This window comes from Pseudophryne corroboree, unplaced genomic scaffold (genome assembly GCF_028390025.1).
Source record: "Pseudophryne corroboree isolate aPseCor3 unplaced genomic scaffold, aPseCor3.hap2 scaffold_413, whole genome shotgun sequence".
In the NCBI taxonomy this organism is placed as follows: Eukaryota; Metazoa; Chordata; class Amphibia; order Anura; family Myobatrachidae; genus Pseudophryne; species Pseudophryne corroboree.
The window spans coordinates 279,890-305,723 of record NW_026970047.1 but is presented as its reverse complement, the minus strand read 5'-3'; positions in this window follow the sequence as shown (position 1 = coordinate 305,723).

Sequence of the window (25,834 nt, the reverse complement as noted above, 5' to 3'; positions counted from 1 at the left end):
TGGGAGCAAATGGTTAATTGACATTTGCTACTATACATTACCATATTTTCATTCCACCCATCCAGACTGGATAGATAGCCTGACAGATAATTGTGTAGTGTACGCCCAGGATAACTGTCAGTTGTGCTTTCTTTTATGACGGCACATAAATGGGTGGGCAGATCCAGAGCAAGCACTGCCCACTCATGCATAGTTGTCAACTGATGTGAAGTTCCAGGGGGCAATCTCAGTTATAAAGAAAAGTATCTGGAAATTGTCCCTAGTTTAAAAAAAAATTTAAAAAAAAATTGATCAACTCCATTTATTTAGTATGATATCCCAGCAGTCAGAACAACATACTTTATTAAATAACACATTTCAAACTACCATACCCAGGATTCAAACCTATAACCTGTTGAATTCTAATCAAACACCCTACCTATTGAGCTATTTGATCCTGCATAAAAATTGTGAACATTATATGAAGCTATTGGTACTTTGCAAAAAAAAAGTATCAGCATTACAACGCAGCAGATCCATGCAGTTTGCAGCCACACACTACATGTATCTGCTCAGCCACAATGCTGATTATTTCTTCACAAAGTACAAGGTGAGCTCCAAACAGAATTCTCTAGCTTAGAATTATACCTTTCTATGCCAAACCTAGAAGTCGGGCCCCCCACCCTGGGATCCCCCAGAGGGAGGCCTGCACCGTCATGCGGCAGGCTTGTCCGTTTTGGAAGCAGGCTGATGGGCAGCCCAGGCTTGCTTCAGTCTGGGCTTGGCAGGTCTGGAAGCATGAGCTTGCTTTGGGTATGCCTGACCTTGGGTACGCTTTACCTGAGGGATGAAAGGGCCAAGGGAAAGTACTTTTAGCCTTCTGCGTGGTAGGAGTCATACGAGGTAGGCAAGCTGTTTTAGCAGTAGCCAGATCAGCTACAATCTTATTGAGGTCTTCTCCAAAGAGAGTGTCTCCCTTGAAAGGAAGCACCTCCAGGGTTTTCTTGGAATCCATATCCACCGACCAGGATCTCAACCAGCTGTATAAAGTATTACCTTGGAACTGGCTCTCCACTCCCCATTATCTGGTTATCATGGCTTCCTCCGCCAGTGTCCAGACTCGCTTGCTGAAGCTCGGCCACTTCTTCCTAGCAGCAGGCTCCTGGATCACTGGGCAGCAGAGGTGCTTGGGAGCCGGAAGGGGGCGGAGCAATCAGGCAGGCAGTTGCAGTGCTGCCCAGCTATCTGTGGTGTGAGAAGAAGCAGGGGCACCCCACCGCTGGCAGTGCTGCAGCTAGCGGTGGTGGCAGCGGCGAGGCTGCTGGGCTGGGTCTTGAAAAAGGTGGAAAGAAGGGTTTTACGGCATGGAATGTACAAACTGCGAGACCCTGCTGGTAGCGCCTTTGTCTATTTAGTAGGAAGGGCACGTAACAGCCGGGGGGCAATGGAGGAAGCCCCTTTAGGGCTGGAGCCCATTCAGGGCTGGAGCCCGGCGGCAACTGACTCCGTTGTCTCTGGCAGTTCTGCCCCTGGACTAGAGGAATGGTCAAGAACATGGCAACATTTAATGCCAAAAAATGCAAAATCATACATGTCTCAAAAATGCAAAGGCTAACTATAATATTAAGGGCATTATAATGGCAAGAGGAAAGCTATCTAAGTATTACTATTTCAGGTGAGCAATGTAACAAAGCAATAGGAAAGGCAAGTCAGATGCTTGTTTGCATAGGTTAAAGAACCAGTAGCAGAAAAAAGTAATACAGGTTGAGTATCCCATATGCAAATATTCCGAAATACGGAATATTCCGAAATACGGACTTTTTTGAGTGAGACTGAGATAGTGAAACCTTTGTTTTTTGATGGCTCAGTGTACACAAACTTTGTTTAATACTCAAAGTTATTAAAAATATTGTATTAAATGAACTTCAGACTGTGTGTATAAGGTGTATATGACACATGAATGAATTCTGTGAATGTACACACACTTTGTTTAATGCACAAAGTTATAAAAAATATTGGCTAAAATGACCTTCAGGCTGTGTGTATAAGGTGTATATGAAACATAAATGCATTCTGTGCTTAGATTTAGGTCCCATCACCATAATATCTCGTTATGGTATGCAATTATTCCAAAATACAGAAAAATCCGATATCCAAAATTCCTCTGGTCCCAAGCATTTTGGATGAGGGATACTCAACCTGTAATGCCACTGTATAGGTCCTTGGTACAGCCACATTTAGAATCCTGTGTTCAGTTCCAGAAGCCATATCTCCAGAAGGCTGTAAATACATTAGGGCAACTAAAATTGTGCATGGCCTACATCACAAAACTTACCTGGAAATACTAAAAAATGTTGATGTGTATAGTTTGGAGAAGGGAAGAGGGAACATACAGTAATAGAAACATTTAAATATATAGGGAGGAATGTAATAGGGTGTGAGAATCAGAAAGTGAGAGATTTTGTGTTTTTTCCTGTTGTTTTTTTTTTTTTTATTGTTTGTTTTTTAAAGTGGCAATCCTTTACATGGCAAAACCAGGTTGATATTTGCCATGTAAAGGATTGCCACCGTGGGCATGTGTAGGAGGGGCACTGCTACTGTTGGCATTATGTGTGTAAGCTGCACTGATATGGTGGTTATGTGTATAAAGGGCACTGCGACTGTGGGTATTATTATTATTATTATTATTATTATTATTACATGCGGTGTAATGACAATAAGACAGTGCTACTGTGTGGCGTATTTTGATTTGGGGTGCTATTGTGTGGCCATGCCCCTTCCTTGTGATACCACACCTTCTTTTTTTAAGGAGCGCACTGTCCCTTTATTAAGTATTGGAGAGAGGGCCCAAATTAATAGTTTGCAGGGAGGTGCCAAACACCCTAGCACTGGCCCTTTGGTAGGGGACAGGATTTGCTTCTGCTTGTGCACATATGTTATGATTGCCAGCCAACAGCACTGGTTTTGCCTATAACACTAACTATAAATATTTTGAATTGGTCCTGGACCATCAATCCAAGGCACCCCTGCAAGTGTCCTGAGGCACCCCAGGGTGCAGTTTGAGAACCACTGGTCTAGTGAGTACCCAGGATAATTATTGTAGCTGGTCTGCGGGTAACAGCTCTCAGATCCACTTCTAGAAAAAATGCAGCAATGTAATTTGAGTGACAAACTGCAGAGATGAACCCTTTCTGTGACTGCTGCACAGGGATCACACAAACTCTATTCATAGGGCTGACTTCACTTAGGGGAGATGTTCTCACCCCGCAAAGAAGTGCGAGTATATACCGCACTTACGGTACCATTGGATTTACAGATATTTTCTTGCAATACACTATGGGGGTCATTCTGAGTTGATTGCTCGCTAGCAGTTTTTAGCAGCCATGCAAACGCATTGTCGCTGCCCACTGGAGAGTGTATATTCACTTTGGAGAAGTGCGAACACTTGAGCAGCAGAGCGCCTGCAAAATCGTTTCAAAATAAGACCAGCACTGTAGTTACACTTCGTGTGCGTTGATTCTAACAACCGAGGACGGCTTTTGATGTCACACACCCATCCAGCGAATGCCCAGCCACGTCTGCATTTCTTCTGCCACGCCTGCATTTTTCCAAGCACTCCCTGAAAACGGTCAGTTGACACCCAGAAACGCCCTCTTTCTGTCAATCTCCTTGTGGCCTGTTCTGTGATTGGAATAATCGCTAGAACTAGTGCAAAACCACAATGGACTTTGTACCCGTACGATGCGCATGCACATTACGGAGCATGCGCATGCACAGATTAGCCATTTTTTTTCAACTGATTGCTACGCAGCGAACAACGGCAGCAAGCGATCAACTCGGAATGACCCCCTATATACATAGAAACATGGATTTTTACTGCAGGAATTATGGTTAGTTTAGGGGTATCGGTTAGGGTCAACAGAGGTGTAGCTAGGGGTCCAAGCGCCCCTGGCAAAGTAAGGGACTGGCGCCCCCCCTTTCGATAAAGCATTGCAGTCCATTGGCGGTTACCATGTTGGAGCCACAGCAACTGACCCCCTCCCCCACACGCTGCCCTACATCATCGGCTGGGATTCACTGTTGGTGTGAAGCCACTGGGAACATTCTGGTAGCATTAGCAGCAGTCTGTGTCATAGATAGGGAAGGCAGAAGGATAACTAGCTAATAGCAGTCTGTTGGCAGCAGAGGCTGGGCGGTATCGTCCTCTCTCGCCCAAGAGTGTTGATACACACGGCGATGCAAGTACTAGACCTCATGGTGTCGGCTTTCGATATGGTAGAGTACGCTCAATTTCATTACCGCCCTCTGCAGAGGTTAATCCTCTCCAAGTGGGACGGCCTGCCTCATCGGATGATGTCTCAAATGATCTCCTTGACTCCGGAGGTTCGTCTGACACTGAGCTGGTGGTTACAGGACCAACAGTTGAGCAGGGGCCATCCCTTCTGGATCTCCAACTGTGTCCTCCTGACAATGGATGCCAGTCTTTTGGGCTGGGCCATGGTGTTGGAGCAACACTTTCTCCAGGGTCGGTGGACCAGGGAGGAATCTCTCCTCCTGATATACATTCTGGAATTGCAGGCAGTGTTCAATTAATTGACACTGGCCCTGCCTCTAGTACAGAACAGGCCTGTTCAAGTACAATCTGACAACGCCACCACGGTAGTGTACACAAATCATCAAGGCGGCACTCGAAACTGCATGGCAAAGCTGGAAGTATCAAAAATCCTCCGTTGGGTAGAAAGTCATCTGACAGCAATATCGGCAGTGTTCATTCCCGGAGTCCTCAACTAGGAAGCGGATTTCCTCAGTCGTCAGGACGTTCACGCTGGAGAGTGGAGAGGCCGCAGCAGAAATGTCTGCACTGGTGTCAGTAGGTGACTGAGGCAGGGATGACTGGGAGATAGTGGGTGACTGAAGCATGTATGAGTGGGAGATAGTGGGTGACTGAGGCCGGGGTGACTGGGAGATAGTGGGTGACAGGGAGATAGTGGGTTACTGAGGGAGGGGTGATAGGAAGGGGTTGGGTAAGTATGGGAAGAAAGTGGGTGACAGGTATAATAAATGACTAAGGCAGGGGTGATAGGGAGATAGTGGATGACTGTGGCAGGGGTGACAGGGACAGTAAGAGACTGAGGCAGGGGTGACAGGGATAGTGGCTGACTGAGGCAGGGGTGACTGGGAGATAGTGGGTGACTGAGGCAGGGTTGACAGGGATAGTGGGTGACTGAAGCAGGGGTGATAGGGTGACAGTGGGTGACTAAAGCAGGGGTGACTGGTATAGTGGGTGACTGAGGCAGGGATCGCAGATATAGTGGTTGACTGAGGCAGCGGTGACTGGGAGATAGTGGGTAACTGAGGCAGGGGTGACAGGGAAAGTGTGTGACTCAGGCAGGGGTGATAGGGAGATAGTGGGCTGCATATCTCTGCCTCACTGCAGCAGCACATTCCTGCTTCAATGACAGCAGCACATCCCTACCTCACTTATAGCAGCACATCCCTGCCTCGCTGACAGCAGCACATCCCTGCCTCGCTGACAGCAGCACATCCCTGCCTCGCTGACAGCAGCACATCCCTGCTTCGCTGACAGCAGCACATCCCTGCTTCGCTGACAGCAGCACATCCCTGCTTCGCTGACAGCAGCACATCCCTGCCTCGCTGACAGCAGCACATCCCTGTCTCGCTGACAGCAGCACAGCACTGCTTCGCTGACAGCAGCACATCACTGCTTCACTACCAGCAGCACATCCCTGCCTCACTGGCAGCAGCACATCCCTGCCTTACTGACAGCTGTATATAGGGCCTAATTCAGACCTGATCCCTGCTGTGCATATTCACACAACAGGAGATCAGGTCTGAAGTGCGTGTGTGCTGGTGCCGCAGTGCACCGGCACATGCCAGAGATGCGATCAGCATCTCTGCCCAGTGAGCGCCTCTGCCTGATTGACAGGCAGAGGCGGTCACTGGGCAGGAGGAGTCGGGCCAGCGGCGTTGTGCCGCCATTTTGGGGGCACAGTCAGGACAACGCAGACATGACCGGACCGTATGGGGGCGGGCCGTGACGGCTGCGTGACCCGGACAGCAACGGGCCTTATTTACTAAAATCTCAGATAAATTTTATGGCATTTATGTGCAGTCTAGTTTGCACAGTTGATAGAGTGTTGATCTTGCACTATCAATGTAAGCCTCACATAGGTTTGATACACATGTAAGTTTGTTTTTATTTTACTACATTGTGGTTTGTGGCTCTATACCATGTAATGCATGTCTTTTAACAGTAGTCAAGTCTTCCAATGTGCTTGTTAGTGAAACCCAATAGATAGCTTTATTTTATTTTGTTTCTTCAAATATTGAATGCATATGTCTTATAACTTTTTTTTTTTTTCAATATACAGGTTGAGTATCTGTATATACATTTTTATTATAAGATTTTCAATGACACAAGTACATCCAAGTTGCAGATTATGGATTGTGAAGGACAAATCAACCATATAAACAATTTAAGCAATTTAAATTGCATGCAGGTAGTAGAATATCAAACTCCTTGGATGAGAGTTGGTCGTAATAAACTAGGATAGAAAAGAATAAAGTAGAAAATAAGATTTTAAACCTACCGGTAAATCTTTTAAAAAAACAAAAAAGGTTTATTTTATGGCAGTAGTTTTCTCTTTTGCAAAGAGCTGCGCATTGGAAAATTCATGGCTATGCCGTGTAGATGATGGTCTAACAGGAGGCTTTAAAATTTTCTTTCTAGTGTCCTTCGTTTGGGAGAAAAATGCAAAGGTACAAGACAGCTTTTCCTTGCCAATATCTCTCTTTTGCAAAGAGCTACGCTTTGGAAAATTCAGGGCTATGTCGTGTAGATGATGGCCTAACAGGAGGCTTTAAAATTTTCTTTCTAGTGACCTTCGTTTGGGAGAAAAATGCAATGGTACAAGACAGCTTTTCCTTGCCAATATCTCTCTTTTGCAAAGAGCTACGCATTGGAAAATTCAGGGCTATGTCGTGTAGATGATAGCCTAACAGGAGGCTTTAAAATTTTCTTTCTAGTGTCCTTCGTTTGGGAGAAAAATGCAATGGTACAAGACAGCTTTTCCTTGCCAATATCTCTCTTTTGCAAAGAGCTGCGCATTGGAAAATTCAGGGCTATGTCGTGTAGATGATAGCCTAACAGGAGGCTTTAAAATTTTCTTTCTAGTGACCTTCGTTTGGGAGAAAAATGCAAAGGTACAAGACAGCTTTTCCTTGCCAATATCTCTCTTTTGCAAAGAGCTGCGCATTGGAAAATTCAGGGCTATGTCGTGTAGATGATGGCCTAACATGAGGCTTTAAAATTTTAATTCTAGTGTCCTTCGTTTGGGAGAAAAATGCAAAGGTACAAGACAGCTTTTCCTTGCCAATATCTCTCTTTTGCAAAGAGCTGCGCATTGGAAAATTCATGGCTATGCCGTGTAGATGATGGTCTAACAGGAGGCTTTAAAATTTTCTTTCTAGTGTCCTTCGTTTGGGAGAAAAATGCAATGGTACAAGACAGCTTTTCCTTGCCAATATCTCTCTTTTGCAAAGAGCTGCGCATTGAAAAATTCAGGGCTATGTCGTGTAGATGATGGCCTAACAGAAGGCTTTAAAATTTTCTTTCTAGTGTCCTTCGTTTGGGAGAAAAATGCAATGGTACAAGACAGCTTTTCCTTGCCAATATCTCTCTTTTGCAAAGAGCTGCGCATTGGAAAATTCAGGGCTATTTCGTGTAGATGATGGCCTAACAGGAGGCTTTAAAATTTTCTTTCTAGTGTCCTTCGTTTGGGAGAAAAATGCAAAGGTACAAGACAGCTTTTCCTTGCCAATATCTCTCTTTTGCAAAGAGCTGCGCATTGGAAAATTCAGGGCTATGTCGTGTAGATGATGGCCTAACAGGAGGCTTTAAAATTTTCTTTCTAGTGTCCTTCGTTTGGGAGAAAAATGCAATGGTACAAGACAGCTTTTCCTTGCCAATATCTCTCTTTTGCAAAGAGCTACGCATTGGAAATTTCAGGGCTATGTCGTGTAGATGATGGCCTAACAGGAGGCTTTAAAATTTTAATTCTAGTGTCCTTCGTTTGGGAGAAAAATGCAAAGGTACAAGACAGCTTTTCCTTGCCAATATCTCTCTTTTGCAAAGAGCTGCGCATTGGAAAATTCAGGGCTATGTCGTGTAGATGATGGCCTAACAGGAGGCTTTAAAATTTTCTTCTAGTGTCCTTCGTTTGGGAGAAAAATGCAATGGTACAAGACAGCTTTTCCTTGCCAATATCTCTCTTTTGCAAAGAGCTACGCATTGGAAAATTCAGGGCTATGTCGTGTAGATGATGGCCTAACAGGAGGCTTTAAAATTTTCTTTCTAGTGACCTTCGTTTGGGAGAAAAATGCAATGGTACAAGACAGCTTTTCCTTGCCAATATCTCTCTTTTGCAAAGAGCTGCGCATTGGAAAATTCATGGTTATGCCTTGTAGATGATGGTCTAACAGGAGGCTTTAAAATTTTCTTTCTAGTGTCCTTCGTTTGGGAGAAAAATGCAATGGTACAAGACAGCTTTTCCTTGCCAATATCTCTCTTTTGCAAAGAGCTACGCATTGGAAAATTCAGGGCTATGTCGTGTAGATGATGGCCTAACAGGAGGCTTTAAAATTTTCTTTCTAGTGACCTTCGTTTGGGAGAAAAATGCAAAGGTACAAGACAGCTTTTCCTTGCCAATATCTCTCTTTTGCAAAGAGCTGCGCATTGGAAAATTCATGGCTATGTCGTGTAGATGATGGCCTAACAGGAGGCTTTAAAATTTTCTTTCTAGTGTCCTTCGTTTGGGAGAAAAATGCAATGGTACAAGACAGCTTTTCCTTGCCAATATCTCTCTTTTGCAAAGAGCTGCGCATTGGAAAATTCAGGGCTATGTCGTGTAGATGATGGCCTAACAGGAGGCTTTAAAATTTTAATTCTAGTGTCCTTCGTTTGGGAGAAAAATGCAAAGGTACAAGACAGCTTTTCCTTGCCAATATCTCTCTTTTGCAAAGAGCTACGCATTGGAAAATTCAGGGCTATGTCGTGTAGATGATGGCCTAACAGGAGGCTTTAAAATTTTCTTTCTAGTGTCCTTCGTTTGGGAGAAATATGCAATGGTACAAGACAGCTTTTCCTTGCCAATATCTCTCTTTTGCAAAGAGCTACGCATTGGAAAATTCAGGGCTATGTCGTGTAGATGATGGCCTAACAGGAGGCTTTAAAATTTTCTTTCTAGTGTCCTTCGTTTGGGAGAAAAATGCAATGGTACAAGACAGCTTTTCCTTGCCAATATCTCTCTTTTGCAAAGAGCTACGCATTGGAAAATTCAGGGCTATGTCGTGTAGATGATGGCCTAACAGGAGGCTTTAAAATTTTCTTTCTAGTGTCCTTCGTTTGGGAGGAAAATGCAATGGTACAAGACAGCTTTTCCTTGCCAATATCTCTCTTTTGCAAAGAGCTGCGCATTGGAAAATTCAGGGCTATTTCGTGTAGATGATGGCCTAACAGGAGGCTTTAAAATTTTCTTTCTAGTGTCCTTCGTTTGGGAGAAAAATGCAAAGGTACAAGACAGCTTTTCCTTGCCAATATCTCTCTTTTGCAAAGAGCTACGCATTGGAAAATTCCGGGCTATGTCGTGTAGATGATGGCCTAACAGGAAGCTTTAAAATTTTCTTTCTAGTGACCTTCGTTTGGGAGAAAAATGCAATGGTACAAGACAGCTTTTCCTTGCCAATATCTCTCTTTTGCAAAGAGCTACGCATTGGAAAATTCAGGGCTATGTCGTGTAGATGATGGCCTAACAGGAGGCTTTAAAATTTTCTTTCTAGTGACCTTCGTTTGGGAGAAAAATGCAATGGTACAAGACAGCTTTTCCTTGCCAATATCTCTCTTTTGCAAAGAGCTGCGCACTGGAAAATTCAGGTCTATGTCGTGTAGATGATGGCCTAACAGGAGGCTTTAAAATGTTAATTCTAGTGTCCTTCGTTTGGGAGAAATATGCAATGGTACAAGACAGCTTTACCTTGCCAATATCTCTCTTTTGCAAAGAGCTACGCATTGGAAAATTCAGGGCTATGTCGTGTAGATGATGGCCTAACAGGAGGCTTTAAAATTTTCTTTCTAGTGTCCTTCGTTTGGGAGAAAAATGCAATGGTACAAGACAGCTTTTCCTTGCCAATATCTCTCTTTTGCAAAGAGCTACGCATTGGAAAATTCAGGGCTATTTCGTGTAGATGATGGCCTAACAGGAGGCTTTAAAATTTTCTTTCTAGTGTCCTTCGTTTGGGAGAAAAATGCAAAGGTACAAGACAGCTTTTCCTAGCCAATATCTCTCTTTTGCAAAGAGCTACGCATTGGAAAATTCAGGGCTATGTCGTGTAGATGATGGCCTAACAGGAGGCTTTAAAATTTTCTTTCTAGTGACCTTCGTTTGGGAGAAAAATGCAATGGTACAAGACAGCTTTTCCTTGCCAATATCTCTCTTTTGCAAAGAGCTGCGCATTGGAAAATTCATGGTTATGCCTTGTAGATGATGGTCTAACAGGAGGCTTTAAAATTTTCTTTCTAGTGTCCTTCGTTTGGGAGAAAAATGCAATGGTACAAGACAGCTTTTCCTTGCCAATATCTCTCTTTTGCAAAGAGCTGCGCATTGGAAAATTCAGGGCTATGTCGTGTAGATGATAGCCTAACAGGAGGCTTTAAAATTTTCTTTCTAGTGACCTTCGTTTGGGAGAAAAATGCAAAGGTACAAGACAGCTTTTCCTTGCCAATATCTCTCTTTTGCAAAGAGCTGCGCATTGGAAAATTCATGGCTATGCCGTGTAGATGATGGTCTAACAGGAGGCTTTAAAATTTTCTTTCTAGTGTCCTTCGTTTGGGAGAAAAATGCAATGGTACAAGACAGCTTTTCCTTGCCAATATCTCTCTTTTGCAAAGAGCTGCGCATTGGAAAATTCAGGGCTATGTCGTGTAGATGATAGCCTAACAGGAGGCTTTAAAATTTTCTTTCTAGTGACCTTCGTTTGGGAGAAAAATGCAAAGGTACAAGACAGCTTTTCCTTGCCAATATCTCTCTTTTGCAAAGAGCTGCGCATTGGAAAATTCATGGCTATGCCGTGTAGATGATGGTCTAACAGGAGGCTTTAAAATTTTCTTTCTAGTGTCCTTCGTTTGGGAGAAAAATGCAATGGTACAAGACAGCTTTTCCTTGCCAATATCTCTCTTTTGCAAAGAGCTACGCATTGGAAAATTCAGGGCTATGTCGTGTAGATGATGGCCTAACAGGAGGCTTTAAAATTTTCTTCTAGTGTCCTTCGTTTGGGAGAAAAATGCAATGGTACAAGACAGCTTTTCCTTGCCAATATCTCTCTTTTGCAAAGAGCTACGCATTGGAAAATTCAGGGCTATGTCGTGTAGATGATGGCCTAACAGGAGGCTTTAAAATTTTCTTTCTAGTGACCTTCGTTTGGGAGAAAAATGCAATGGTACAAGACAGCTTTTCCTTGCCAATATCTCTCTTTTGCAAAGAGCTGCGCATTGGAAAATTCATGGTTATGCCTTGTAGATGATGGTCTAACAGGAGGCTTTAAAATTTTCTTTCTAGTGTCCTTCGTTTGGGAGAAAAATGCAATGGTACAAGACAGCTTTTCCTTGCCAATATCTCTCTTTTGCAAAGAGCTACGCATTGGAAAATTCAGGGCTATGTCGTGTAGATGATGGCCTAACAGGAGGCTTTAAAATTTTCTTTCTAGTGACCTTCGTTTGGGAGAAAAATGCAAAGGTACAAGACAGCTTTTCCTTGCCAATATCTCTCTTTTGCAAAGAGCTGCGCATTGGAAAATTCATGGCTATGTCGTGTAGATGATGGCCTAACAGGAGGCTTTAAAATTTTCTTTCTAGTGTCCTTCGTTTGGGAGAAAAATGCAATGGTACAAGACAGCTTTTCCTTGCCAATATCTCTCTTTTGCAAAGAGCTGCGCATTGGAAAATTCAGGGCTATGTCGTGTAGATGATGGCCTAACAGGAGGCTTTAAAATTTTAATTCTAGTGTCCTTCGTTTGGGAGAAAAATGCAAAGGTACAAGACAGCTTTTCCTTGCCAATATCTCTCTTTTGCAAAGAGCTACGCATTGGAAAATTCAGGGCTATGTCGTGTAGATGATGGCCTAACAGGAGGCTTTAAAATTTTCTTTCTAGTGTCCTTCGTTTGGGAGAAATATGCAATGGTACAAGACAGCTTTTCCTTGCCAATATCTCTCTTTTGCAAAGAGCTACGCATTGGAAAATTCAGGGCTATGTCGTGTAGATGATGGCCTAACAGGAGGCTTTAAAATTTTCTTTCTAGTGTCCTTCGTTTGGGAGAAAAATGCAATGGTACAAGACAGCTTTTCCTTGCCAATATCTCTCTTTTGCAAAGAGCTACGCATTGGAAAATTCAGGGCTATGTCGTGTAGATGATGGCCTAACAGGAGGCTTTAAAATTTTCTTTCTAGTGTCCTTCGTTTGGGAGGAAAATGCAATGGTACAAGACAGCTTTTCCTTGCCAATATCTCTCTTTTGCAAAGAGCTGCGCATTGGAAAATTCAGGGCTATTTCGTGTAGATGATGGCCTAACAGGAGGCTTTAAAATTTTCTTTCTAGTGTCCTTCGTTTGGGAGAAAAATGCAAAGGTACAAGACAGCTTTTCCTTGCCAATATCTCTCTTTTGCAAAGAGCTACGCATTGGAAAATTCCGGGCTATGTCGTGTAGATGATGGCCTAACAGGAAGCTTTAAAATTTTCTTTCTAGTGACCTTCGTTTGGGAGAAAAATGCAATGGTACAAGACAGCTTTTCCTTGCCAATATCTCTCTTTTGCAAAGAGCTACGCATTGGAAAATTCAGGGCTATGTCGTGTAGATGATGGCCTAACAGGAGGCTTTAAAATTTTCTTTCTAGTGACCTTCGTTTGGGAGAAAAATGCAATGGTACAAGACAGCTTTTCCTTGCCAATATCTCTCTTTTGCAAAGAGCTGCGCACTGGAAAATTCAGGTCTATGTCGTGTAGATGATGGCCTAACAGGAGGCTTTAAAATGTTAATTCTAGTGTCCTTCGTTTGGGAGAAATATGCAATGGTACAAGACAGCTTTACCTTGCCAATATCTCTCTTTTGCAAAGAGCTACGCATTGGAAAATTCAGGGCTATGTCGTGTAGATGATGGCCTAACAGGAGGCTTTAAAATTTTCTTTCTAGTGTCCTTCGTTTGGGAGAAAAATGCAATGGTACAAGACAGCTTTTCCTTGCCAATATCTCTCTTTTGCAAAGAGCTACGCATTGGAAAATTCAGGGCTATTTCGTGTAGATGATGGCCTAACAGGAGGCTTTAAAATTTTCTTTCTAGTGTCCTTCGTTTGGGAGAAAAATGCAAAGGTACAAGACAGCTTTTCCTAGCCAATATCTCTCTTTTGCAAAGAGCTACGCATTGGAAAATTCAGGGCTATGTCGTGTAGATGATGGCCTAACAGGAGGCTTTAAAATTTTCTTTCTAGTGACCTTCGTTTGGGAGAAAAATGCAATGGTACAAGACAGCTTTTCCTTGCCAATATCTCTCTTTTGCAAAGAGCTGCGCATTGGAAAATTCATGGTTATGCCTTGTAGATGATGGTCTAACAGGAGGCTTTAAAATTTTCTTTCTAGTGTCCTTCGTTTGGGAGAAAAATGCAATGGTACAAGACAGCTTTTCCTTGCCAATATCTCTCTTTTGCAAAGAGCTGCGCATTGGAAAATTCAGGGCTATGTCGTGTAGATGATAGCCTAACAGGAGGCTTTAAAATTTTCTTTCTAGTGACCTTCGTTTGGGAGAAAAATGCAAAGGTACAAGACAGCTTTTCCTTGCCAATATCTCTCTTTTGCAAAGAGCTGCGCATTGGAAAATTCATGGCTATGCCGTGTAGATGATGGTCTAACAGGAGGCTTTAAAATTTTCTTTCTAGTGTCCTTCGTTTGGGAGAAAAATGCAATGGTACAAGACAGCTTTTCCTTGCCAATATCTCTCTTTTGCAAAGAGCTGCGCATTGGAAAATTCAGGGCTATGTCGTGTAGATGATAGCCTAACAGGAGGCTTTAAAATTTTCTTTCTAGTGACCTTCGTTTGGGAGAAAAATGCAAAGGTACAAGACAGCTTTTCCTTGCCAATATCTCTCTTTTGCAAAGAGCTGCGCATTGGAAAATTCATGGCTATGCCGTGTAGATGATGGTCTAACAGGAGGCTTTAAAATTTTCTTTCTAGTGTCCTTCGTTTGGGAGAAAAATGCAATGGTACAAGACAGCTTTTCCTTGCCAATATCTCTCTTTTGCAAAGAGCTACGCATTGGAAAATTCAGGGCTATGTCGTGTAGATGATGGCCTAACAGGAGGCTTTAAAATTTTCTTTCTAGTGACCTTCGTTTGGGAGAAAAATGCAATGGTACAAGACAGCTTTTCCTTGCCAATATCTCTCTTTTGCAAAGAGCTGCGCATTGGAAAATTCATGGCTATGTCGTGTAGATGATGGCCTAACAGGAGGCTTTAAAATTTTCTTTCTAGTGTCCTTCGTTTGGGAGAAAAATGCAATGGTACAAGACAGCTTTTCCTTGCCAATATCTCTCTTTTGCAAAGAGCTACGCATTGGAAAATTCAGGGCTATGTCGTGTAGATGATGGCCTAACAGGAGGCTTTAAAATTTTCTTTCTAGTGTCCTTCGTTTGGGAGAAATATGCAATGGTACAAGACAGCTTTTCCTTGCCAATATCTCTCTTTTGCAAAGAGCTACGCATTGGAAAATTCAGGGCTATGTCGTGTAGATGATGGCCTAACAGGAGGCTTTAAAATTTTCTTTCTAGTGTCCTTCGTTTGGGAGAAAAATGCAATGGTACAAGACAGCTTTTCCTTGCCAATATCTCTCTTTTGCAAAGAGCTACGCATTGGAAAATTCAGGGCTATGTCGTGTAGATGATGGCCTAACAGGAGGCTTTAAAATTTTCTTTCTAGTGTCCTTCGTTTGGGAGGAAAATGCAATGGTACAAGACAGCTTTTCCTTGCCAATATCTCTCTTTTGCAAAGAGCTGCGCATTGGAAAATTCAGGGCTATTTCGTGTAGATGATGGCCTAACAGGAGGCTTTAAAATTTTCTTTCTAGTGTCCTTCGTTTGGGAGAAAAATGCAAAGGTACAAGACAGCTTTTCCTTGCCAATATCTCTCTTTTGCAAAGAGCTACGCATTGGAAAATTCCGGGCTATGTCGTGTAGATGATGGCCTAACAGGAAGCTTTAAAATTTTCTTTCTAGTGACCTTCGTTTGGGAGAAAAATGCAATGGTACAAGACAGCTTTTCCTTGCCAATATCTCTCTTTTGCAAAGAGCTACGCATTGGAAAATTCAGGGCTATGTCGTGTAGATGATGGCCTAACAGGAGGCTTTAAAATTTTCTTTCTAGTGACCTTCGTTTGGGAGAAAAATGCAATGGTACAAGACAGCTTTTCCTTGCCAATATCTCTCTTTTGCAAAGAGCTGCGCACTGGAAAATTCAGGTCTATGTCGTGTAGATGATGGCCTAACAGGAGGCTTTAAAATGTTAATTCTAGTGTCCTTCGTTTGGGAGAAATATGCAATGGTACAAGACAGCTTTACCTTGCCAATATCTCTCTTTTGCAAAGAGCTACGCATTGGAAAATTCAGGGCTATGTCGTGTAGATGATGGCCTAACAGGAGGCTTTAAAATTTTCTTTCTAGTGTCCTTCGTTTGGGAGAAAAATGCAATGGTACAAGACAGCTTTTCCTTGCCAATATCTCTCTTTTGCAAAGAGCTACGCATTGGAAAATTCAGGGCTATTTCGTGTAGATGATGGCCTAACAGGAGGCTTTAAAATTTTCTTTCTAGTGTCCTTCGTTTGGGAGAAAAATGCAAAGGTACAAGACAGCTTTTCCTAGCCAATATCTCTCTTTTGCAAAGAGCTGCGCATTGGAAAATTCAGGGCTATGTCGTGTAGATGATGGCCTAACAGGAGGCTTTAAAATTTTCTTTCTAGTGTCCTTCGTTTGGGAGAAAAATGCAATGGTACAAGACAGCTTTTCCTTGCCAATATCTCTCTTTTGCAAAGAGCTACGCATTGGAAAATTCAGGGCTATGTCGTGTAGATGATGGCCTAACAGGAGGCTTTAAAATTTTAATTCTAGTGTCCTTCGTTTGGGAGAAAAATGCAAAGGTACAAGACAGCTTTTCCTTGCCAATATCTCTCTTTTGCAAAGAGCTGCGCATTGGAAAATTCAGGGCTATGTCGTGTAGATGATGGCCTAACAGGAGGCTTTAAAATTTTCTTCTAGTGTCCTTCGTTTGGGAGAAAAATGCAATGGTACAAGACAGCTTTTCCTTGCCAATATCTCTCTTTTGCAAAGAGCTACGCATTGGAAAATTCAGGGCTATGTCGTGTAGATGATGGCCTAACAGGAGGCTTTAAAATTTTCTTTCTAGTGTCCTTCGTTTGGGAGAAAAATGCAATGGTACAAGACAGCTTTTCCTTGCCAATATCTCTCTTTTGCAAAGAGCTACGCATTGGAAAATTCAGGGCTATGTCGTGTAGATGATGGCCTAACAGGAGGCTTTAAAATTTTCTTTCTAGTGTCCTTCGTTTGGGAGAAAAATGCAATGGTACAAGACAGCTTTTCCTTGCCAATATCTCTCTTTTGCAAAGAGCTGCGCATTGGAAAATTCAGGGCTATGTCGTGTAGATGATGGCCTAACAGGAGGCTTAAAAATTTTCTTTCTAGTGTCCTTCGTTTGGGAGAAAAATGCAATGGTACAAGACAGCTTTTCCTTGCCAATATCTCTCTTTTGCAAATAGCTACGCATTGGAAAATTCAGGGCTATGTCGTGTAGATGATGGCCTAACAGGAGGCTTTAAAATTTTCTTTCTAGTGTCCTTCGTTTGGGAGAAAAATGCAATGGTACAAGACAGCTTTTCCTTGCCAATATCTCTCTTTTGCAAAGAGCTACGCATTGGAAAATTCAGGGCTATGTCGTGTAGATGATGGCCTAACAGGAGGCTTTAAAATTTTCTTTCTAGTGTCCTTCGTTTGGGAGAAAAATGCAATGGTACAAGACAGCTTTTCCTTGCCAATATCTCTCTTTTGCAAAGAGCTGCGCATTGGAAAATTCAGGGCTATGTCGTGTAGATGATGGCCTAACAGGAGGCTTTAAAATTTTCTTTCTAGTGTCCTTCGTTTGGGAGAAAAATGCAATGGTACAAGACAGCTTTTCCTTGCCAATATCTCTCTTTTGCAAAGAGCTGCGTATTGGAAAATTCAGGGCTATTTCGTGTAGATGATGGCCTAACAGGAGGCTTTACAATTTTCTTTCTAGTGTCCTTCGTTTGGGAGAAAAATGCAAAGGTACAAGACAGCTTTTCCTTGCCAATATCTCTCTTTTGCAAAGAGCTACGCATTGGAAAATTCAGGGCTATGTCGTGTAGATGATGGCCTAACAGGAGGCTTTAAAATTTTCTTTCTAGTGACCTTCGTTTGGGAGAAAAATGCAATGGTACAAGACAGCTTTTCCTTGCCAATATCTCTCTTTTGCAAAGAGCTGCGCATTGGAAAATTCAGGTCTATGTCGTGTAGATGATGGCCTAACAGGAGGCTTTAAAATGTTAATTCTAGTGTCCTTCGTTTGGGAGAAATATGCAATGGTACAAGACAGCTTTACCTTGCCAATATCTCTCTTTTGCAAAGAGCTACGCATTGGAAAATTCAGGGCTATGTCGTGTAGATGATGGCCTAACAGGAGGCTTTAAAATTTTCTTTCTAGTGTCCTTCGTTTGGGAGAAAAATGCAATGGTACAAGACAGCTTTTCCTTGCCAATATCTCTCTTTTGCAAAGAGCTACGCATTGGAAAATTCAGGGCTATTTCGTGTAGATGATGGCCTAACAGGAGGCTTTAAAATTTTCTTTCTAGTGTCCTTCGTTTGGGAGAAAAATGCAAAGGAACAAGACAGCTTTTCCTAGCCAATATCTCTCTTTTGCAAAGAGCTGCGCATTGGAAAATTCAGGGCTATGTCGTGTAGATGATGGCCTAACAGGAGGCTTTAAAATTTTCTTTCTAGTGTCCTTCGTTTGGGAGAAAAATGCAATGGTACAAGACAGCTTTTCCTTGCCAATATCTCTCTTTTGCAAAGAGCTACGCATTGGAAAATTCAGGGCTATGTCGTGTAGATGATGGCCTAACAGGAGGCTTTAAAATTTTAATTCTAGTGTCCTTCGTTTGGGAGAAAAATGCAAAGGTACAAGACAGCTTTTCCTTGCCAATATCTCTCTTTTGCAAAGAGCTGCGCATTGGAAAATTCAGGGCTATGTCGTGTAGATGATGGCCTAACAGGAGGCTTTAAAATTTTCTTTCTAGTGTCCTTCGTTTGGGAGAAAAATGCAATGGTACAAGACAGCTTTTCCTTGCCAATATCTCTCTTTTGCAAAGAGCTGCGCATTGGAAAATTCAGGGCTATGTCGTGTAGATGATGGCCTAACAGGAGGCTTTAAAATTTTCTTTCTAGTGTCCTTCGTTTGGGAGAAAAATGCAATGGTACAAGACAGCTTTTCCTTGCCAATATCTCTCTTTTGCAAAGAGCTGCGTATTGGAAAATTCAGGGCTATTTCGTGTAGATGATGGCCTAACAGGAGGCTTTACAATTTTCTTTCTAGTGTCCTTCGTTTGGGAGAAAAATGCAAAGGTACAAGACAGCTTTTCCTTGCCAATATCTCTCTTTTGCAAAGAGCTGCGCATTGGAAAATTCAGGTCTATGTCGTGTAGATGATGGCCTAACAGGAGGCTTTAAAATGTTAATTCTAGTGTCCTTCGTTTGGGAGAAATATGCAATGGTACAAGACAGCTTTACCTTGCCAATATCTCTCTTTTGCAAAGAGCTACGCATTGGAAAATTCAGGGCTATGTCGTGTAGATGATGGCCTAACAGGAGGCTTTAAAATTTTCTTTCTAGTGTCCTTCGTTTGGTAGAAAAATGCAATGGTACAAGACAGCTTTTCCTTGCCAATATCTCTCTTTTGCAAAGAGCTACGCATTGGAAAATTCAGGGCTATTTCGTGTAGATGATGGCCTAACAGGAGGCTTTAAAATTTTCTTTCTAGTGTCCTTCGTTTGGGAGAAAAATGCAAAGGAACAAGACAGCTTTTCCTAGCCAATATCTCTCTTTTGCAAAGAGCTGCGCATTGGAAAATTCAGGGCTATGTCGTGTAGATGATGGCCTAACAGGAGGCTTTAAAATTTTCTTTCTAGTGTCCTTCGTTTGGGAGAAAAATGCAATGGTACAAGACAGCTTTTCCTTGCCAATATCTCTCTTTTGCAAAGAGCTACGCATTGGAAAATTCAGGGCTATGTCGTGTAGATGATGGCCTAACAGGAGGCTTTAAAATTTTAATTCTAGTGTCCTTCGTTTGGGAGAAAAATGCAAAGGTACAAGACAGCTTTTCCTTGCCAATATCTCTCTTTTGCAAAGAGCTGCGCATTGGAAAATTCAGGGCTATGTCGTGTAGATGATGGCCTAACAGGAGGCTTTAAAATTTTCTTCTAGTGTCCTTCGTTTGGGAGAAAAATGCAAAGGTACAAGACAGCTTTTCCTTGCCAATATCTCTCTTTTGCAAAGAGCTGCGCATTGGAAAATTCAGGGCTATGTCGTGTAGATGATGGCCTAACAGGAGGCTTTAAAATTTTCTTCTAGTGTCCTTCGTTTGGGAGAAAAATGCAATGGTACAAGACAGCTTTTCCTTGCCAATATCTCTCTTTTGCAAAGAGCTACGCATTGGAAAATTCAGGGCTATGTCGTGTAGATGATGGCCTAACAGGAGGCTTTAAAATTTTCTTTCTAGTGTCCTTCGTTTGGGAGAAAAATGCAATGGTACAAGACAGCTTTTCCTTGCCAATATCTCTCTTTTGCAAAGAGCTACGCATTGGAAAATTCAGGGCTATGTCGTGTAGATGATGGCCTAACAGGAGGCTTTAAAATTTTCTTTCTAGTGTCCTTCGTTTGGGAGAAAAATGCAATGGTACAAGACAGCTTTTCCTTGCCAATATCTCTCTTTTGCAAAGAGCTGCGCATTGGAAAATTCAGGGCTATGTCGTGTAGATGATGGCCTAACAGGAGGCTTAAAAATTTTCTTTCTAGTGTCCTTCGTTTGGGAGAAAAATGCAATGGTACAAGACAGCTTTTCCTTGCCAATATCTCTCTTTTGCAAAGAGCTACGCATTGGAAAATTCAGGGCTATGTCGTGTAGATGATGGCCTAACAGGAGGCTTTAAAATTTTAATTCTAGTGTCCTTCGTTTGGGAGAAAAATGCAAAGGTACAAGACAGCTTTTCCTTGCCAATATCTCTCTTTTGCAAAGAGCTGCGCATTGGAAAATTCAGGGCTATGTCGTGTAGATGATGGCCTAACAGGAGGCTTTAAAATTTTCTTTCTAGTGTCCTTCGTTTGGGAGAAAAATGCAATGGTACAAGACAGCTTTTCCTTGCCAATATCTCTCTTTTGCAAAGAGCTACGCATTGGAAAATTCAGGGCTATGTCGTGTAGATGATGGCCTAACAGGAGGCTTTAAAATTTTCTTTCTAGTGTCCTTCGTTTGGGAGAAAAATGCAATGGTACAAGACAGCTTTTCCTTGCCAATATCTCTCTTTTGCAAAGCGCTGCGCATTGGAAAATTCAGGGCTATGTCGTGTAGATGATGGCCTAACAGGAGGCTTTAAAATTTTCTTTCTAGTGTCCTTCGTTTGGGAGAAAAATGCAATGGTACAAGACAGCTTTTCCTTGCCAATATCTCTCTTTTGCAAAGAGCTGCGTATTGGAAAATTCAGGGCTATTTCGTGTAGATGATGGCCTAACAGGAGGCTTTACAATTTTCTTTCTAGTGTCCTTCGTTTGGGAGAAAAATGCAAAGGTACAAGACAGCTTTTCCTTGCCAATATCTCTCTTTTGCAAAGAGCTACGCATTGGAAAATTCAGGGCTATGTCGTGTAGATGATGGCCTAACAGGAGGCTTTAAAATTTTCTTTCTAGTGTCCTTCGTTTGGGAGAAAAATGCAATGGTACAAGACAGCTTTTCCTTGCCAATATCTCTCTTTTGCAAAGAGCTGCGCATTGGAAAATTCAGGGCTATGTCGTGTAGATGATGGTCTAACAGGAGGCTTTAAAATTTTCTTTCTAGTGTCCTTCGTTTGGGAGAAAAATGCAATGGTACAAGACAGCTTTCCCTTGCCAATATCTCTCTTTTGCAAAGAGCTGCGCATTGGAAAATTCAGGGCTATGTCGTGTAGATGATGGCCTAACAGGAGGCTTTAAAATTTTCTTTCTAGTGTCCTTCGTTTGGGAGAAAAATGCAAAGGTATAAGACAGCTTTTCCTTGCCAATATCTCTCGTTTGCAAAGAGCTGCGCATTGGAAAATTCAGGGCTATATCGTGTAGATGATGGCCTAACAGGAGGCTTTAAAATTTTAATTCTAGTGTCCTTCGTTTGGGAGAAAAATGCAAAGGTACAAGACAGCTTTTCCTTGCCAATATCTCTCTTTTGCAAAGAGCTGCGCATTGGAAAATTCATGGCTATGCCGTGTAGATGTTGGTCTAACAGGAGGCTTTAAAATTTTATTTCTAGTGTCCTTCGTTTGGGAGAAAAATGCAATGGTACAAGACAGCTTTTCCTTGCCAATATCTCTCTTTTGCAAAGAGCTGCGCATTGGAAAATTCAGGGCTATGTCGTGTAGATGATGGTCTAACAGGAGGCTTTAAAATTTTCTTTCTAGTGTCCTTCGTTTGGGAGAAAAATGCAATGGTACAAGACAGCTTTTCCTTGCCAATATCTCTCTTTTGCAAAGAGCTGCGCATTGGAAAATTCAGGGCTATGTCGTGTAGATGATGGCCTAACAGGAGGCTTTAAAATTTTCTTTCTAGTGTCCTTCGTTTGGGAGAAAAATGCAAAGGTACAAGTTAGCTTTTCCTTGCCAATATCTCTCTTTTGCAAAGAGCTGCGCATTGGAAAATTCATGGCTATGTCGTGTAGATGATGGCCTAACAGGAGGCTTTAAAATTTTCTTTCTAGTGTCCTTCGTTTGGGAGAAAAATGCAAAGGTACAAGACAGCTTTTCCTTGCCAATATCTCTCTTTTGCAAAGAGCTACGCATTGGAAAATTCCGGGCTATGTCGTGTAGATGATGGCCTAACAGGAGGCTTTAAAATTTTCTTTCTAGTGACCTTCGTTTGGGAGAAAAATGCAATGGTACAAGACAGCTTTTCCTTGCCAATATCTCTCTTTTGCAAAGAGCTGCGCATTGGAAAATTCAGGGCTATGTCGTGTAGATGATGGCCTAACAGGAGGCTTTAAAATTTTAATTCTAGTGTCCTTCGTTTGGGAGAAATATGCAATGGTACAAGACAGCTTTACCTTGCCAATATCTCTCTTTTGCAAAGAGCTACGCATTGGAAAATTCAGGGCTATGTCGTGTAGATGATGGCCTAACAGGAGGCTTTAAAATTTTCTTTCTAGTGTCCTTCGTTTGGGAGAAAAATGCAATGGTACAAGACAGCTTTTCCTTGCCAATATCTCTCTTTTGCAAAGAGCTGCGCATTGGAGAAATCAGGGCTATTTCGTGTAGATGATGGCCTAACAGGAGGCTTTAAAATTTTCTTTCTAGTGTCCTTCGTTTGGGAGAAAAATGCAAAGGTACAAGACAGCTTTTCCTTGCCAATATCTCTCTTTTGCAAAGAGCTGCGCATTGGAAAATTCAGGGCTATGTCTTGTAGATGATGGCCTAACAGGAGGCTTTAAAATTTTCTTTCTAGTGTCCTTCGTTTGGGAGAAAAATGCAATGGTACAAGACAGCTTTTCCTTGCCAATATCTCTCTTTTGCAAAGAGCTACGCATTGGAAAATTCAGGGCTATGTCGTGTAGATGATGGCCTAACAGGAGGCTTTAAAATTTTAATTCTAGTGTCCTTCGTTTGGGAGAAAAATGCAAAGGTACAAGACAGCTTTTCCTTGCCAATATCTCTCTTTTGCAAAGAGCTGCGCATTGGAAAATTCAGGGCTATGTCGTGTAGATGATGGCCTAACAGGAGGCTTTAAAATTTTCTTTCTAGTGTCCTTCGTTTGGGAGAAAAATGCAATGGTACAAGACAGCTTTTCCTTGCCAATATCTCTCTTTTGCAAAGAGCTGCGCATTGGAAAAATCAGGGCTATTTCGTGTAGATGATGGCCTAACAGGAGGCTTTAAAATTTTCTTTCTAGTGTCCTTCGTTTGGGAGAAAAATGCAAAGGTACAAGACAGCTTTTCCTTGCCAATATCTCTCTTTTGCAAAGAGCTGCGCATTGGAAAATTCAGGGCTATGTCGTGTAGATGATGGCCTAACAGAAGGCTTTAAAATTTTCTTTCTAGTGTCCTTCGTTTGGGAGAAAAATGCAATGGTACAAGACAGCTTTTCCTTGCCAATATCTCTCTTTTGCAAAGAGCTACGCATTGGAAAATTCAGGGCTATGTCGTGTAGATGATGGCCTAACAGGAGGCTTTAAAATTTTCTTTCTAGTGACCTTCGTTTGGGAGAAAAATGCAATGGTACAAGACAGCTTTTCCTTGCCAATATCTCTCTTTTGCAAAGAGCTGCGCATTGGAAAATTCAGGGCTATGTCGTGTAGATGATGGCCTAACAGGAGGCTTTAAAATTTTAATTCTAGTGTCCTTCGTTTGGGAGAAATATGCAATGGTACAAGACAGCTTTACCTTGCCAATATCTCTCTTTTGCAAAGAGCTACGCATTGGAAAATTCAGGGCTATGTCGTGTAGATGATGGCCTAACAGGAGGCTTTAAAATTTTCTTTCTAGTGTCCTTCGTTTGGGAGAAAAATGCAATGGTACAAGACAGCTTTTCCTTGCCAATATCTCTCTTTTGCAAAGAGCTGCGCATTGGAGAAATCAGGGCTATTTCGTGTAGATGATGGCCTAACAGGAGGCTTTAAAATTTTCTTTCTAGTGTCCTTCGTTTGGGAGAAAAATGCAAAGGTACAAGACAGCTTTTCCTTGCCAATATCTCTCTTTTGCAAAGAGCTGCGCATTGGAAAATTCAGGGCTATGTCTTGTAGATGATGGCCTAACAGGAGGCTTTAAAATTTTCTTTCTAGTGTCCTTCGTTTGGGAGAAAAATGCAATGGTACAAGACAGCTTTTCCTTGCCAATATCTCTCTTTTGCAAAGAGCTACGCATTGGAAAATTCAGGGCTATGTCGTGTAGATGATGGCCTAACAGGAGGCTTTAAAATTTTAATTCTAGTGTCCTTCGTTTGGGAGAAAAATGCAAAGGTACAAGACAGCTTTTCCTTGCCAATATCTCTCTTTTGCAAAGAGCTGCGCATTGGAAAATTCAGGGCTATGTCGTGTAGCTGATGGCCTAACAGGAGGCTTTAAAATTTTCTTTCTAGTGTCCTTCGTTTGGGAGAAAAATGCAATGGTACAAGACAGCTTTTCCTTGCCAATATCTCTCTTTTGCAAAGAGCTGCGCATTGGAAAAATCAGGGCTATTTCGTGTAGATGATGGCCTAACAGGAGGCTTTAAAATTTTCTTTCTAGTGTCCTTCGTTTGGGAGAAAAATGCAAAGGTACAAGACAGCTTTTCCTTGCCAATATCTCTCTTTTGCAAAGAGCTGCGCATTGGAAAATTCAGGGCTATGTCGTGTAGATGATGGCCTAACAGAAGGCTTTAAAATTTTCTTTCTAGTGTCCTTCGTTTGGGAGAAAAATGCAATGGTACAAGACAGCTTTTCCTTGCCAATATCTCTCTTTTGCAAAGAGCTACGCATTGGAAAATTCAGGGCTATGTCGTGTAGATGATGGCCTAACAGGAGGCTTTAAAATTTTAATTCTAGTGTCCTTCGTTTGGGAGAAAAATGCAAAGGTACAAGACAGCTTTTCCTTGCCAATATCTCTCTTTTGCAAAGAGCTGCGCATTGGAAAATTCAGGGCTATGTCGTGTAGATGATGGCCTAACAGGAGGCTTTAAAATTTTCTTCTAGTGTCCTTCGTTTGGGAGAAAAATGCAATGGTACAAGACAGCTTTTCCTTGCCAATATCTCTCTTTTGCAAAGAGCTGCGCATTGGAAAATTCAGGGCTATGTCGTGTAGATGATGGCCTAACAGGAGGCTTTAAAATTTTAATTCTAGTGTCCTTCGTTTGGGAGAAAAATGCAAAGGTACAAGACAGCTTTTCCTTGCCAATATCTCTCTTTTGCAAAGAGCTGCGCATTGGAAAATTCAGGGCTATGTCGTGTAGATGATGGCCTAACAGGAGGCTTTAAAATTTTCTTCTAGTGTCCTTCGTTTGGGAGAAAAATGCAATGGTACAAGACAGCTTTTCCTTGCCAATATCTCTCTTTTGCAAAGAGCTGCGCATTGGAAAATTCAGGGCTATGTCGTGTAGATGATGGCCTAACAGGAGGCTTTAAAATTTTCTTTCTAGTGTCCTTCGTTTGGGAGAAAAATGCAATGGTACAAGACAGCTTTTCCTTGCCAATATCTCTCTTTTGCAAAGAGCTGCGCATTGGAAAATTCAGGGCTATGTCGTGTAGATGATGGCCTAACAGGAGGCTTTAAAATTTTCTTTCTAGTGACCTTCGTTTGGGAGAAAAATGCAAAGGTACAAGACAGCTTTTCCTTGCCAATATCTCTCTTTTGCAAAGAGCTGCGCATTGGAAAATTCATGGCTATGCCGTGTAGATGTTGGTCTAACAGGAGGCTTTAAAATTTTATTTCTAGTGTCCTTCGTTTGGGAGAA